The following is a 16,416-nucleotide window of genomic DNA, read 5'->3' on the forward strand; positions in this document are numbered from 1 at the left end:
ACACCCACTATATTCTGTTCTCTTAATATCCATGAATTCTTGAACACGAAACTGCTTGCGTCAAAAATTTAAATGGTTGTGATTTTTACCTAAATAGTGCCTTTTTGATGCTTAAACACTGATGATAGAGACCATGAATAATTTATATCAGATTGCTATATACCAAGCTCCAACTAATTACCCACTTATTACAATAAATATGACTGATAGAACACTGTCATTGGTTATATATTATTTATATTTAGTTGAGAAACTAGATAAACTCTCATCTATCTATCTATCAAACCTTTTTCCCAGTTCATCCATTTAACTTTAGGCGACTAAGATAGACTGGTCACTTCCTGTTCCAATTCAATTTCTATCTTTGCTATTTCAGATTCCACTTTCGTAACCTCTTCATTTCTCTGTTTTTTAACACCCGCAATAAGCGACAAAGCCTGGCCCCTCACAACCGTTTTGAATGCCTCCCAGAGCGAGACCGATGAGGATACCGAACCCTCGTTCTCCTTAAAAAAATGCTCCAACGTCTTCAACAGGTCCCCACGAATTTTAGGATTACGCAAGTACCAGGGGTTTATTGGGGCCACTCTACCTCCCGATCCGGGGGTAATCAAAAATCTAAGCCAGACGGGCGAATGATCCGATATGCCCCGTGTCATGTGTTTCGCAATATATGTTGCCTGGGCCGCTGGTACCAAACAATAATCAATTCGAGATAGGCTACCATGAGCCCCAGAATGGAAAGTATACTGCCGCTGATCAGGGTGAAAGAGCCTCCAAGTATCAATCAAACCTAACACATCCAGGAAATCAGGTAACCATCTTTGCGCCTGTCTTACATCTTGAGATGGATGCCTGTCCACGGCGCCCGAAACCACGGCGTTGAAATCTCCTCCTAAAAACAGCCGTCCCCTCGGGAGGTCCAGGAGGACCTTCCCCAAATCAGCAAAGGTAGTTGTCTGCATACCTGGGGGGACATAAATCGAAACCAAGGAAAGAGTGCTCCCCTCCCATCGCCCCGACACTGCTATGTATCGTCCCCTATCATCCTCAACGATCGAGTCTATTACAATCGGCAGTGATTTTTTAAGTAGGATCCCAACTCCCCTGGAACCCGAAGTGAATCCCGCAGGAGCTATCAGATGATATCCCTTTCTATGCATAGCCTTACATGCATTTCCCACTAAGTGTGTCTCCTGGAGTAGGACCACATCCGGATTGTGACGCTTGAGGAACTGTAGAACCACACTCCGTTTAATTTTATCCCCCAACCCATTCACATTCCAACTCATGATCCTCAACCCCTTATCCCCCATCCCGAAACATGAAGAAAATCCAACCCCCCTCCAACACCCGCACCCTAGACAAGCATCTATTTGCTAAATCTTGAAATACAATGCCTTGCAAAAACACAAAAACAAAACAAAAAATGAACTCCCCCCACCCCCCCAAACTTCCCGTTACTCTACCCCCCACCCTGCACTCCTGCTTACAACTACCAAGCCTCCCCAACTTGCAGTGTGCCTGTCGCCCCCACATCTAGACAAAACTACAAAAAAGTAGGTCCGAGGAGGAATAAGGCCCACCGATATTCCGTTGACCCCCCATCTTCACTATTCTAAACATTTTATCGGAAACATTACAACAATAGTCCGTTCCCCGACCGTCCCCAGCTCCTATGAAAACAGTACCTATTCTTGTTCTTGCGAACCCTCTTCCTCTTCTCCACTTTGTCTCAGGGGTTCTTGCTGAGCAGCTAAAGTGACCAACCAGTCCGCAGCGATTTCCGGCTTATCAAAGAAGTAAACTGTCAATTCTCAGCTTAGCAGGGTATATCATGGCGTACTTAAGTCCCTTGTCACAAAGCTTCCGTTTAACACCCATAAAGCTCATTCTCTGCTTCTGGACTGCCTGCGTGAAGTCCGGGAAAAAGCTGATGGCCGAGTTTTCATACTTCAAGTGGCCCCCAGTCCTGGAGGCCTGTAGGATCGCATCCCTGTCCCTAAAATTGAATATCCTCGCTATCAAGGGCCGGGGAGGGGCACAGACTTGCGGCCTTCCTCCAGGAATTCTGTGTGCTCTCTCCACGGTAAAGAAATTCCCCAGGCCTTTGGGCTTAAGATGGTTGGTTATGATATCCTCCAAGAAGAGATCTGCAGCTTGCCCCTCCGCCTTTTTCGGCACTCCAATAATGCGTACGTTATTCCTTCGGGCCTGCCCTTCAAAGTCCTCCAGTCGACGAATAACCAGTTCATTCAAGACCGTCAGAGTCCGAACTTCCGATTGTAATTCTGTTACATCGTCCGTCAGACTGGCCGTCTTAATGTCCAGAGATTTCACCTTCTCACTCGTTTTCGTGAGGTCTGCTCGGATCAAGTTAACCTCAATAGACACAGTGTCTAGTTTATGAGCCAGAGTCTCCATCTTCTACCCAAGAGAGGACTTGACCCCATCAATGGCGGCCATCACATCTTGTAGCGTAGGCTCCACTTCCAGGGCAGAGGTTTCTTTTTCCCCTTCCTGTGACTTCCCCAGTCCACTAGGTGACCCCTTGGATTGCGCATACCAGTCTATGTTGTTGGATTGGGTATATCTTGCCCCTCTAGTGTTCTTCGATTGCCGTTTATCCCCCTCCGGTTTGGTTGCCATTTTGGGACAATCCTATACTCGTCCGATTCGGGGTGGCAGTGCTATATAATCGTTATAGTTGGGCCAATATCAAATCTTTTGCTCTCGACTCTTTAGAATCTTTAGGATACTTTGCTCACCGTCTGTAGTTCCGTTGTGCCCATTAATCTGCAAAGACCCCAGGCCTCAGCACCCTCGCTGGTGCGACGTCCACACAAAATCTTCGGTTTTGATTCCACAGGCTTCCACTTTAACATGTCCTCACAATATGGCCCACCGTTGCCGCTTAGGGTTTCCGATCATCTGGAGCACACCCCGGCAGGATCGCGAAAAGCCCCCGGACAAATCAGAAGTGAAACCAAATCATGTTGTGGGGCCGGGCCGGCCACTTCCGGTCCCTTGTGCCGTTGTTGTCGCACTACACCCCGGGCACAATGCCAACCCAAGCACCGGACATCCGAGACAGACAGGCCGTAAACTTCCCAACTCTCCAACTCTGGATTCCGGGGCACGGTCGGGATGCGGTTTTCAGCGTCCGATACTTCTTCAGTTCCGCAACAAGAATCACGCTACAGTGAACAGCATAAACAACAGGATATATTCTCAGATTCTCAGAATAACTTTTTCCTGGAGAAGATCTCCACCATCAAAGCCAGTATTCCAATTTCAATTACATTGCATAGAGAATCCCTGGATAATCTAATAATGTATCCACTCTGGATCAACTACCCACTATTTGCCCTTCGACCTTTTCTGATTTGCTGACCAGAGTCAAATCCGGCTCCCCCAACGACTGTTGCCCCCCTTCCCCATATCATGAGGGACGTTCTTTCCAACCTACCTCACAGCGTGTTACCCTTTCTTAACGAATCTCTTACGCAGGGCAGGGTCCCTCCTGCTTTTAAGAATGCTATTGTCGTCCCTCTACTTAAAAAGCCGGGGGCTGATCCTCTGAATCCCTCCAATTACCAGCCTATCTCTCTCCTCCCTTTCCTTGCTAAAATTTTAGAGGCTCATGTGACTAAGAGTCTTTCCAACTTTATCGAGCAGACAGAATATCTAGAGCCGCACCAAGCTGGCTTCCGGCCCGCCCACTCTACTGAGGCTATGATTCTGGCTATGAGAGCCAATGCCGACAAAGGTGACCCTCAGGCTTTGGTGCTACTAGATCGGTCGACCGCGTTTGACACGGTCGACCATAAAATCTTGTTGGACTGTGTCAAACAGGCCTGCATATTGGGTTCTGCCTACAACTGGATTAAATCCTTTCTTGAGGACAGAACCCAAGCTGTTTGCCTTGCTTCTTTCACTGCTCCTGAGCTTGCGACTTCATGTGGAGTCCCACAGGGCTCGTCCCTTTCCCCACTCCTGTTTAATCTTTATCTCCGGCCTTTGATTCATTCCTTAAAAAACATGAAAGTCACTAACTTTAGCTATGCGGACGACCTCCATCTAGTTTTTACCCTAGACAGTTCCTGATTCCATCCTTCAATTCCAAACCACTATGCTCCATATTCAGAGCTGGATGGGCTTAAACCATCTGAAACTCAACCCTGGCAAGACTGAATTAATCTTGCCTGGGAAGGGCGAACTCTCCTGGGGCCCTCATTATTGGCCGGTGGAATTGGGTCCCTCTCCTGTCCCCTCTTCATCGGTAAAAATTCTTGGGGTCATCATTAACGTTGACCTCTCTCTCAGAGGGCAAGTGGGGGCAGTGGTCTCGTCCTCCCCATTTCAGCTGCGCAGGATCAGGAAAATTGCCCACTTGCTTACCCACTTTGCCCTTATACAGGTTGTGATTGCTTTGGTACTGTCCCGTCTAGACTTTTCCAACACCATCTACCTTGGCCTTCCCTTGTGCCTACTCAAGCGCCTCCAACTGGTACAAAATCAGACCGCTAGGTTAGTCCACAAGCAACCTAGATGACTTTCTGCTAGACCTTAGTTGGATAAACTTCATTGGCTGCCTATTGCCCAACGGATTGCCTTTAAGTCAGGATGTATAATCTTTAAAGCCCTGTACGGTAGTAGCCCCAAATTCATCAGCTGCCTAATAGCAAGGCACGCTCCTCTCCGCAACCTACAGTCCGCCCATCTTTATCTCCTGTCTATCCCTACCTTCAATCTCAGACACCAGGGAGGGCTTAGGTTCTCTTACCTCGCCCCAAAACTCTGGAACTCCTTGCCTTCAGCAATCCGGATGAGCAACAATCTCCTGGGGTTTAGAAGATTGCTTAAGACCTGGCTGTACGAGCAAGCTCTTGTGTAACATGCCTTTGATGTGACATTTGCCTAATCTGCGCCATGAAACCTCAGGGTGACCGTGCGCTTTATAAATTCCTATTAAGATAAGATCAGATGAATCTGGTCATACAGAAAGGAGCAGAGCTCCAGATCCACGCCTGAAAGAAAAAAGCTGATGTAACCATGCATGGGTGGCACCTGTATGGGGCTCCTGCACATGGCTCAGTTCAGCACTTCTGGAGCAGAACGTCAATGAACCAAAGTCGCACATGCAACCTACTAGTGTGAGGCAGTACTGCTTTGTGGTTTTCCTGATTCAATCTGAAGCCTGAAGAATAGTTATAAGGTGAGAAATATTCACAAGGTGAGGAATATTCACAAGGCGATGAATATATGGTTAGAGGTATTGATCAGAAGAATTCTATTTTCATGGATGTGTTGAACAAGCCACATATGTTTTTACCAGATGGCACACATGGGATAGACTCAGGGTGAGGGGGGAGAAGAGCATTATAGAAGAGGAAGATGTGTTCAGAAGCTGGGAAATAGAGGACCACTGTTTTTTGACAAGTTGAGCATTAACGATCACAAAGCCATCCAGTGTCGAACAACAATATAACCAACTGAGATCCATGACTGAATAAGTAGAATAAGGGTAGGAAGGAGAAAGAAGACTTGAATATCATCCTCGCACAGTTGGCAGGAGTTAATATCACCAAAAGGAGGAGAAGAGTGAGAAGAGGACCCTGTACTAATCCTCGAGGAAAACCTACTGTATGTGAGGTGTGTGCTGAGAATTAATTACAGATCTGTAGAAGTGATTGAAGAATTAAGACTCAAACCAGTTGAGAGCTATGCCATTTATGCTTAGGGATGGATGGTGTGATCAGTGTCAAAAGCAGCAGACAGGCCAAGCAGTAGGAGAATAGAGGAGAGAGGATAGTGCTGAGCGGAGTGTTTAAAATTGGTCATCCGGGTGCGAGCTATTTCAGAACAGTAGTTGGTATGAAAGCCAGATCAGTAGGACTTGAGTAAGTTGTTGGAGGAGGGATAATTAGTGAGTCGCTTGTAAACTAGTTTCTCCAACAACAGAAAAGAAGGAAAGCGGAGTTATGGAAAATAGTAAGCCAAGGACTTACTATAAGAACACACATAATAAGGACGAGTGATCAGTAGACTCTTTCAGGAGAAATAAATCTATTGCAGTCTAAGCATGATGAAAAGAAACTGGGGATAGAAAACGTCTGAACAATGATACTTGGCATAGCAGAGTATTACACAGAAATACGCAGGGTATTATAAATGTAGGCCAAGTTGGTGAGAGGGAGCAATTTGCTGCTTTCTAGAGCAAAACAAGTTCAGTAGAGAATGCAGTGTTAAAGAGAGAAGTTAAACAGGCTAGGCTGCTGAGAGGGCTATGGTACAGCTTTGTGTAGAGTAGGCAAGTTGTTTCTAATAGAAGGAAAAATGTAAAGTAGAGCCATTAGTAGATGGGGAAAGAACATCCATTTTAGAAGATGGTGGAGAGAGTAAGAAGCAGAGTTCATGCAAGGTGTTCTTCGTTGAAAGGAAGTAATGCTGTTATGGGCTTATTTGCAGTTGCTAAACTTTGTGTAAGTATTGCCCTTTCACCACTTGTGCAGGCACCTGATGTCAGGGTCAGATATCCTGTGTGGTAGGGGAGAGCATAAGCAGAGGATAGTGGATTTTAAAGGCCTGTCTGATCTCATCATAAAAAGAATTGAAAAAGGTGAAATTTAGGATAACAGTAAGGTAATTGTGAAGCTCGTACAAAAAGAATAGAGGTGAGAGAGGCTTTCATCTGTAGATGAGGAAGCAGCAGGGGGAGATAGAGTAGGTGGGAAGGACAGCTTGCATGCGAAGTAGATGAATGGTCTTATCAGGAAAAAGGTGAAAGTAGATTGAGTCAGATAGGAAGTCGGAGAGGAATAGGTCAACTGGTTTTCCCCAACTGTTGACTAGGCTCAAGAAGTTATTTATTAAATGGTGCTCATATAGAAGCAACAAGAAAAGTGTACGTAGGAGTTAGAATTGTCAAACTCAAGTCACAGAGACGTATTAGAAGTGCAAAATACGAGAATCTAGAAAGGATTAACGTTTCTCAAAGCATGATCAACTGAACATGTAGGGCAGCATGTGGCAAGTGTGAAGGCCCTACGAAGTGCAATAATCACAGTGCAATAGAATGCAAAGGATAATGAAGGGGATGATGGTATGAAAGTATACAGCCCCCTCCGCCTTTGCCATAAGTGCGAGGAATATGTAAGAAAGTAGCAGATTTGGTGCATAAAGCATCCGAATAGCAGTATCCAAGCCTTATGATGTGAAGTGGTGATGTGTTTCCATTGACAAATTAAGTCTTATTGTGGACAGTTCGAATTCCAGACGCAGGGTGAGATGGGGACTTCCGTATTGGAATAATGATTAAGCTCTAGTTTCCTTTCTCTCGAGGCATGGGGGTTAAACACTGGCAATGGGTAGGAGAAATGATTTGGATAAGCAGAGCTGTGGTGCTGAATACGCGGTAGAGGGTTAGGAGGTGTGCAAGTACGTTAGGGTAATGAAGTGTATACAAGGAAGAGAACTGTATTGGTGAAATGAAACATGCTTAGGTAAATGGAAATAATAGTTTGTTTACAAATAATACCTGTGTAAAAGGGGTGATACAAACAGTGTACACCCTCTGGTAAATGAAGAGAAGGAATAGTTTCTTACCTGTAACTCCAGTTCTCTCATAGTAGTATTTCCATAGGGCATAAGCACTGAATTCTCCCGACCACGTGCGGGGTCACTGAGCACTTTATCCAATATATTCTTCAGTGCAGATGTTCGCCTTTCTTCAGGAAGGTCTGCAGAGTCACTTAAAGAAAATATTATGCAGTCTGTAAGAAAAGACTTCAATGTCCAAATTCTTCATTTTGTATTTATAAAAAAATGTGTCAGAAGAAATGCCTATGCATAAAATTGCATAATACTTTTGTAAAACAATACAACTGTGTTTTACAAATCTTCTTTTAGTATTGGAATGAAAGAGGATAGGACAGTGTAGCCTCATAGGCTGCCATTATGTGAGCTGAAAATAGACGTGGTGCCTTTAAGGCTTCAGGGGCCTCCAGTAACCCATCATGCTTGGCTAGAAGCAGTTACCTCAGTTTGTTTTGAGGCGATGAAGATGATATGTATAAGACCCACGAGTGACTATTGAACTGGGGAGGAGGGAGGGCTGCTTACGCCTGATCATGGAAATACCCCTATGAGAGAACTGGAGTTACAGGTAAGAAACAATTTCTTCTCTCGTAGGGGAATTCCATGTATGGTAATAAGCACTGAATAGAATAGCAAGCCCGCCCCTACTTAAATCGGTGGAGAAGATAGAGAGCAGCCTAGAAACCCTTTAAGTAAATAGATTTCGGAGGTAGGCCTGGCCTACTTCGGCATCCGCCCTAGCATCAGAATCATGGCAGTAATGATTGGTGAACATGTGAATCGACCTCTATGTATCTGCCTTGCAAATCTCTGCAATGGGGATATTCCGCTTTAACCCCTTGCATGCGGGGGCTCATTCCCCTGCTGTGCTGGGGGGAGGTGGGGCACGCACAGCGCCCCGGTGCTCATGATGAGCTCAGCTCGCCATGAGCCACGGTGGTCGTGTGCTCATGACGAGCTGAGCTTGTCATGACCACGCCTGTTTCTTTAGAACGCTAGCACAGCAGGGGAATTAGCCCAGTGAGCTAGCGTTCCAACGGTCATGACGAGCTCAGCTCGTCATGAGCCCGCGAGCACCGTGGCTCATGACGAGGTCAGCAAGTCATGAGCGTCCAAGGGGTTAAGGCAACATTGGCTGCTTTATCCATAGTGGAATGTGCTTTAGGTCTGTAAACAAGTGTTTTATTATCTTTCTGATAACATAACAGGATGCAGGAAACAATCAATCTTGAAATAGATTCCTTGGAAGTAGCTAAACCAGTGCGGACCGGACCATAATTAAATAATTGGTCTGATATGCGTATGTCGTGTGTTTTGTCAAGATAATTCTTTAAAACTCTGCGTACATCCATAGAATGAAGAGTTTGCTTGGCTGGTATAGATGGGTTTTGAAAGACTGTGGGTAAGGAAATAGTTTCACATATAAATCTCAAACCACCTTAGGGATGAATTTTGGGTGAGTTCTTGTAACTACCTAGGAAGAATGGAAGACTAAGGTTCGTGAGAACATAAAGCTTGGATCTCGCTAACCCTGCTGGCCAATGTGACTGCTATAAGGAAAGATGTTATCCAGGAGAGATGTTGCAGAGATGCCTTATGTATGGGTTCGAATGGGTCCTGCAAAAAGCGGGAAAGACGAACAAGTTACTTACCTTCGGTAACGATATATCTGTAAGAAACATTAGTTAGTGTTAGATTCCTTACCTTAGAATATCCCCAGGCGTCAGTCTGGATCCGGAAACTTTTGCGTAGCAGTACCCTTGCGCGTCGGTAGGCGTCGTCTGCAGTCGTCTCCTGCGGCTCCGCGTCCGTCGTCGGCGTCGTGCACCGTGATGACGTCGCTGGAGTACATAGACGCCGCCTCCGCGCGCTGATGTCAGTTCTTTGTACACAGCTTTTCCGAGCCAGAAGACGCAGAGCCATGAGAGAACCAACCCTGGTGCCTTTTGAAACTAGGGCCCTGAAAGGGATGTCCTTAACCCTAGGTATCAGTTCGCAGAACGGGGAGGATGGGTGGGTTCGGTAAGGAATCTAACACTAACTAATGTTTCTTACAGATATATCGTTACCGAAGGTAAGTAACTTGTTCATCTGAAAGAAACACGTTAGTGTTAGATTCCTTACCTTAGAATAGATACCCCAGCAATACCAACCCCGGTGGTGGGTCTGCGAACCAATACAATACTACACCTGAAAGTCCTGGAGGACAGAACGGCCAAAGAAGCCATCCCTCCGGACTTGACTGTCCAGGCAGTAGTGCCTCGCAAAGGTGTGCAGCGAGGCCCACGTAACCGCCTGGCAAATGTCCTGCAAGGGGACTCCCCGGCCCAGGGCAGTAGTAGCCGCCGTGGCCCGAGTGGAATGGCCCTCAGCCCAACAGGAGGCTCCTTCCGAGCCAAAGAGTAGCACGCTTTGATGCAGAGAACGACCCATCGAGAGATGGTCCGTTTACAGACCGACCGTCCGTTCTTCGCACCCACGTAGCCAACAAACAGTTGGTCATCCACCCGGAACTGGCGTGTGCGATCCATGTAAAATGAAAGCGCACGTTTTGGGTCCAGACGATGGAGCCGCTCTTCATCTTTTGAAGGATGCGGAGGCGGGAAGAAGGAAGGGAGGGTGATGGACTGCCCGATGTGAAAAGCAGAAACTACTTTGGGCAGGAAAGAAGATCTAGTCCTCAGAACCACCTTGTCAGGATGGATGGACAAGAAAGGAGGTTGGACAGAAAGAGCCTGGAGCTCACTCACTCTCCTGGCAGAGGTGATGGCAACCAGGAAAGCCGTCTTTAAAGTCAGAAGACGGAGAGGGCAAGAATGAAGGGGCTCAAAGGGAGCACACATTAAAAAGGTCAGAACCAGGATCAAGTCCCACTGAGGCATCACAAACGGAACAGGAGGATACATGTGTGTGATGCCCTTCAAGAATCTCGTTACAATAGGGGACTTGAACAAAGAAGGCTGATCAGGAAGCCTGAGAAAGGCCGAAAGGGCCAAAAGGTAGCCCTTGATAGTGCCCAGAGCAGAGCCCTGCTGGGCAAGAGAGAGGAGAAACAGAAGAACCTCGGAAAGAGGGGCAGAGAGAGGATCCACAGCCTTTGCTGTGCACAATGCCACAAATCTGTTCCACCGACAGGCGTATACCGACTTTGTGGAGGGACGCCTGGCTGCCAGAATTACATCACAGACTTCAGGAGGCAAGTCAAATGGCCTCAACTGCCGCCGCTCAATCTCCAAGCATGGAGGTGGAGACTGGACAGGTTCGGGTGGAGGACCGTCCCCTGCTGCTGCGACAGAAGGTCCTCCTGAAGGGGCAGGCGGATCGGGGGACCGACTGACATGCTGAGTAGCTCGGGATACCAGTACCTTCGAGCCCAGTCCGGAGCCACAAGGATAACTTGGGCCCGGTCGCGCCGGCTCTTCTTCAGCACTCTGGGCAGAAGTGGTATAGGCGGAAAGGCGTATAACAGACCGCAACTCCACTCGCACTCAAAGGCGTCGCCGTGCGAGTGCCGTCTTGGAAACTCCAACGCGCAGAACTGATGACATTGCGCGTTCTCTTCTGTGGCGAATAGACCTAACCAAGGCTCTCCCCATTTCTGAAAGAGGCCTTGCGCCACATCCGAGTTCAGACGCCATTCGTGATCCATCGAGCACCGACGGCTGAGTTCGTCCGCCCTGGCGTTCAGAGAACCTGCCAGGTGTTGAACCGTCAGAGTCACGCCCTGACGTTCCAGCCACTGCCAGAGGCGCAGAGCCTCCTGACAAAGGGTCCACGACCCCACCCCGCCTTGTTTGTTGCAGTACCACATGGCGGTGGTGTTGTCCGTGAACACCTGCACGACACTCCCGTTGACAAAGGGGAGGAATGCCTTCAGTGCTAGACGAATCGCCCGTAGCTCCAACAGGTTGATATGGAGCCGGGACTCCGCCGGAGACCAGATGCCTCTGATCTCCGCCTCTCCCAAGTGGCCTCCCCAGCCCTGGAGGGACGCGTCCGTCACGACAACGTGCTCCGGTTGGGGAAGGGAGAGGGATCTGCCTCTGACCCAATCGCGGTCCGTAAGCCACCACTGCAGTTGTCTCGCAGTGCCCTCCGAGATCAAGACGTGGTCGGACAAGTTGCCCTGATGCTGGGCCCACTGAAACTTCAGGTCCCACTGCAGAGCCCGCATCCGCCACCGAGCGTGATGCACCAGAAGGATGCAGGAAGCCATCAGCCCCAGCAGCCGCAGCGTCAACCTGACCGAAACCCGGGATAGCGGCTGAAAGATGGGAATCAAAGCCTGAATATCCCGGACCCGCCGTTCCGGAGGATAAACCCGAAACTGCGCCGAGTCCAGAACTGCTCCCATGAAAAGGAGCTTTTGAGAGGGACACAGGTGTGATTTCGGCACATTGATGGAGAACCCCAGGCCGTGCAAGAGGTCTGCCGTCATCTGGAGGTGGCGGACGACTGTCTGGGGCGAGCCCGCCTTCAACAACCAGTCGTCTAGGTAGTGGAAGACTGAAACCCCTAACCTGCGCAGATGGGCTGCGACCACCGCCAACACCTTTGTGAACACCCGTGGGGCACTGGTGAGGCCGAAGGGGAGCACGATAAACTGAAAGTGCTACTGGCCTACCGTGAACCGCAGGTAACGCCGGTGGGCCGGCAGGACAGGGATGTGAAAATAAGCGTCCTGCAGGTCCAACGCTACCATCCAGTCTTGCGGGTCTAGAGCAGCCAAGACCTGAGCCAAAGTCAACATCTTGAACTTCTCCTTCCGGAGGAAGCCGTTGACGTTCCTTAGATCCAAGATAGGACGTAGGCCCCCTTTGTCCTTCTTGGGTACCAGAAAGTAGTGGGAATAGCAACCACGTCCTACTTCTGGCCCAGGAACGCGCTCGATGGCCCCCTTGGCCAAAAGGGCCGTAACTTCCTCCTGCAGAAGTTGCAAGTGGTCCCCCGACACACGGTGGTTCTGCGGTGGCATGGCTGGAGGAGTGGTCTCGAAGGGGAGGGAGTAGCCCCTTCGGACGATTTGCAGCACCCACCTGTCCGATGTGATCGTGCGCCAGCGGGCGTGGTGATGGCGAACCCTGCCACCCACTGGCGTCACGTGGGCCTGAAAGCACGGACTAGGAGGATTTTGAGGCAGATGCTGCGGGGGGAGATGTGGCCTGACCCCGCCATTGACCCCGACCGCCTCCACGGCGGTTTCCACGGCCGCCACCGCGTTGAAATGATTGCTGCGGTGCGTGGCTGGCAGCACGTGTGGGGACGCCCCTTCCGTGGCCACGAAAGGAGCGAAACGAACCCGTTTGCTGGCGCTGGGTCGAGAGACCCAAGGACTTTGCCGTGACCCTAGAGTCCTTGAAGCGTTCCAGCGCGTGGTCCGCCTTGTCACCAAACAGGTGACAGCCATCGAACGGCATGTCCATCAAAATATTCTGGACATCTGCCGAAAAGTTGGCTGATCTCAACCAGGCGTGGCGACGAATCGCCACCGTCGTGGACATCGCTCTGCCTAGCGAGTCGGTCGTATCGAGACCACATCGAATAGAATATCTAGCTGCATCTCGGCCCTCAGCTACAGCTTTGCCGAGTTTTGCCCGCACCTCCATGGGGCATTCTGGCAGCAGCTCCGCGACCGTATCCCACACAGAGTGGGTGTAGCGGCCCAAGAGGCAAGCTGTGTTGCAAGACCGCAGTCCTAAACTCAGGGACGAGAAAACCTTCTTGCCATACTGGTCATACCTCTTGGATTCCCGGTCGGGCGGGGCCGACGGGAATGCGGACTGGGAGGTAGAGGCCTGGATCACCAGACTCTCAGGGGTGGGGTGGGTGGACAGGAACTTGGGGTCGTCCGGACAAGGACGGTGGCGTCTGGCCACGTTCCGATCAACAGGCGCACCTGAAGAGGGCCTGGACCACGTGCCCAACAGAACGTCTGATAAGGCTTCGTTAAACGGCAGCAGAGGCTCCTGTGGGCATGACCGCGGTTTGAAGACCTCAGTGAGGATGTTAGGCCTCACGGCCGCGACGGGGAGCTCAAGGTTTAAAGCCTTGGCAGCCCTCATCAACACCACTGAATAAGCAGCTCCCTCCTCCGATGCCACGGAAGGAGGAGAGACAAAGCCAGGGTTAAGAGAGTCATCCAAACCACTGGCGTCCCCCAAATCACCTGTCCAGTCCACGCCATACTGGCACTCACGTGACAGAGGGTCCTCAGACTCCTCCCAGCCCTCACCGTACTCCACATCATCACCATATTCGGTGTCAACCATGTGGACCGGCTCCACGGGGTTGACAGGCCCCATCGGCGTCGAGCCGGCATCGAGCGACGCCGGTCCGACTCCGCGTCCGGATTCGGTGAGGGTAAGGGGACGGCGCCGCCCGGAGCCGGGGTGCCGGTGCCGGTGCCGGTGCCGGTGCCGGTGCCGGTGCCGGTGCCGGTGCCGGTGCCGGTGCCGGTGCCGGCACAGAGGAACCGGCATCGCGCGGGGGCGGCGTCGGGGGCAACCCCGATGGAATCGGCGCAGGAGTGGATGGACGTCCATCTGGCGTCGACCCCGAAGGCCCTAGCGGCGCCGGGATCGGCGCCGGTGTCGGAGCATCCGCCGGCGTCGAGGCAGGGTCAGCTGAACCGCTAGGGCCCCCGGACGGGTTCACTGGGCCCGTAGGCGCCGCGGAACCCGCCGGAGGAGACAGGGCCCTCATGGCCACGAGGAACGCCTCTATCTCCTCAGGCGTCGCACCTTGCCCAGGGACCTGAGGGTATGGGGCAGGCCGCGCCGGCAACTCCAGCGGAGTCGCAGGGTTGGGGTCACCCGAACCCCCGGCCGGATCGCGCGAGCGTCGGGGTGAGTCGGGGGTACGATGACGACGCCCCGACTTCTTGTGTTTCTTACCTGATGAACTCGACGAGTGATGTCGACTTCCGGAGCGCCCGGCGCGGCTCCGCGACCGCTCCCTGGACCTCCGGCCGGACCGAGACCGTTCTCGACGTGGGGCCGACACCCGGAGCTCGAGTAGCTTGCGGGACCGCTCCCGCCTAGCTTTGCTAGTCAGAGCCCGGCAATCGACGCAGGAGTCGACGTCGTGGTCGGGGCCCAGGCACCGGAGACAGAGTCGGTGATGGTCCGTGACCGACATCGTGCGGTCACAACCGTCACAGGTTTTGAAACCGGGCATCCTACCAGGCACAAAAGATAGAAATAAGTTGTAATAACTTGGTCAAAAGACCGGGTACCGCTCTTCAGATCTGCGTCCACTGGCGCGGAAAAAAGAAGAACTGACGTCAGCGCGCGGAGGCGGCGTCTATGTACTCCAGCGACGTCATCACGGCGCACGACGACAGACGCGGAGCCGCAGGAGACGACTGCAGACGACGCCTACCGACGCGCAAGGGTACTGCTACGCAAAAGTTTCCGGATCCAGACTGACGCCTGGGGATATTCTAAGGTAAGGAATCTAACACTAACGTGTTTCTTTCAGATATACATTAAGCTCCCATGTAGTGGAATAATGACTAATGGGAGGGAACACCTTTAAACCTTCTAGGAAATCCTTGATGACAGGGATTTATAAAAAAAGAGGTTTGTGAAGGACATTTCTTGTATGCAGTAAGAGCTGCCAAGTGAACTTATATGGGAGAGAATTGGAGGCCAGATTTTACAAGATGTAATAAGTATGGAATAATAACTTCTTCCTTGTAAGTTGTAGGGTCCACACATTGAGGAACACCAGATGCAAAATCTCTTCCACTTCAAGGCATATGCTGACTGGGTGGATGGTTGCTAAGCCTCTTTCAGGATCTCTATGCAGTCTTGTGGCAGATTCAAATGTCCATACCGTACTAGCTCAGAAGCCAGGCAGCTAAATTTAAGGCGGAAAGATTGGGGTGTACCATGTGGCCTCCGAATTTCGTCAGCAGGTCGAGTATTCATGGGAGTCCAAGATGTGGGTGCTGCAACTGGTGAAGCCGGTCCGTGAACAACCATTGACGTGGCCACTATGGTGCTAGGAGTATCATCTTGCATTAGAGTGGGAGAGCTTGATCAGAATCGATGGAATCAAGGGAATTGGTGGAAAGGCGTCAGGAAATATGCCGGACCAGTCTATCCATAGGGCATTCCCCAGTGTCCCTGGTTGGTAGTACCTGCACGAGAAGCAGCAGAATTTTTTGTTTTGTACGCTGGCAAACACATCTACGGTGGGCATGCCTCAGAGCTTGAAGATGTACTCAACGACGTCATGCAAGATCCATTCGTGGTTTTCTTGCAGGACTCCGCTGAGGACATCCACCTGTGCATTCTGCCCGCCTGAATGGTGAGTCACTGTGATTCGCAGGTTTCAGGCAATCAATCAACTCCATATTGACCGGGCTTCCAGTAACAATTGTCTGGACCTCGTCCCACCCAGCGTGTTGAGGTAGTACATTAAGTAGGTATTGTCAGTTTGAACAAGCAGGGTGTGTGATCTGAATGATGAATGGAAGGCCATGCAAGCTAGATGGACTGCTCTAAGTTCGAGAAGGTTGATGTGATACTACTTTTCTTTTGGAGACCACATGCCTTGTATTTGTAGATCCACGTGAGCTCCCCACCCTTGAAGTGATGAACTCATCACTATGATTTGAGAATAAACCAGTTGATGAAACGGCATTCCTTGAAGTAGACTGGTCAGGGAGCACCACTATTTGAGGGAATGTTTCACATGGAGGGACAATTGGATCCTGTTATCTTAACTGCCAGTTCGCTGATCCCTCTGGTCCTCTAAGCATTCTTGAAGAGGTCCAATGTAGAGACAGGCATTCGGAGCAAGAAAGATGCA

This window comes from Lissotriton vulgaris, chromosome 4_1, assembly GCF_964263255.1.
Source record: "Lissotriton vulgaris chromosome 4_1, aLisVul1.2, whole genome shotgun sequence".
Lineage (NCBI taxonomy): Eukaryota > Metazoa > Chordata > Amphibia > Caudata > Salamandridae > Lissotriton > Lissotriton vulgaris.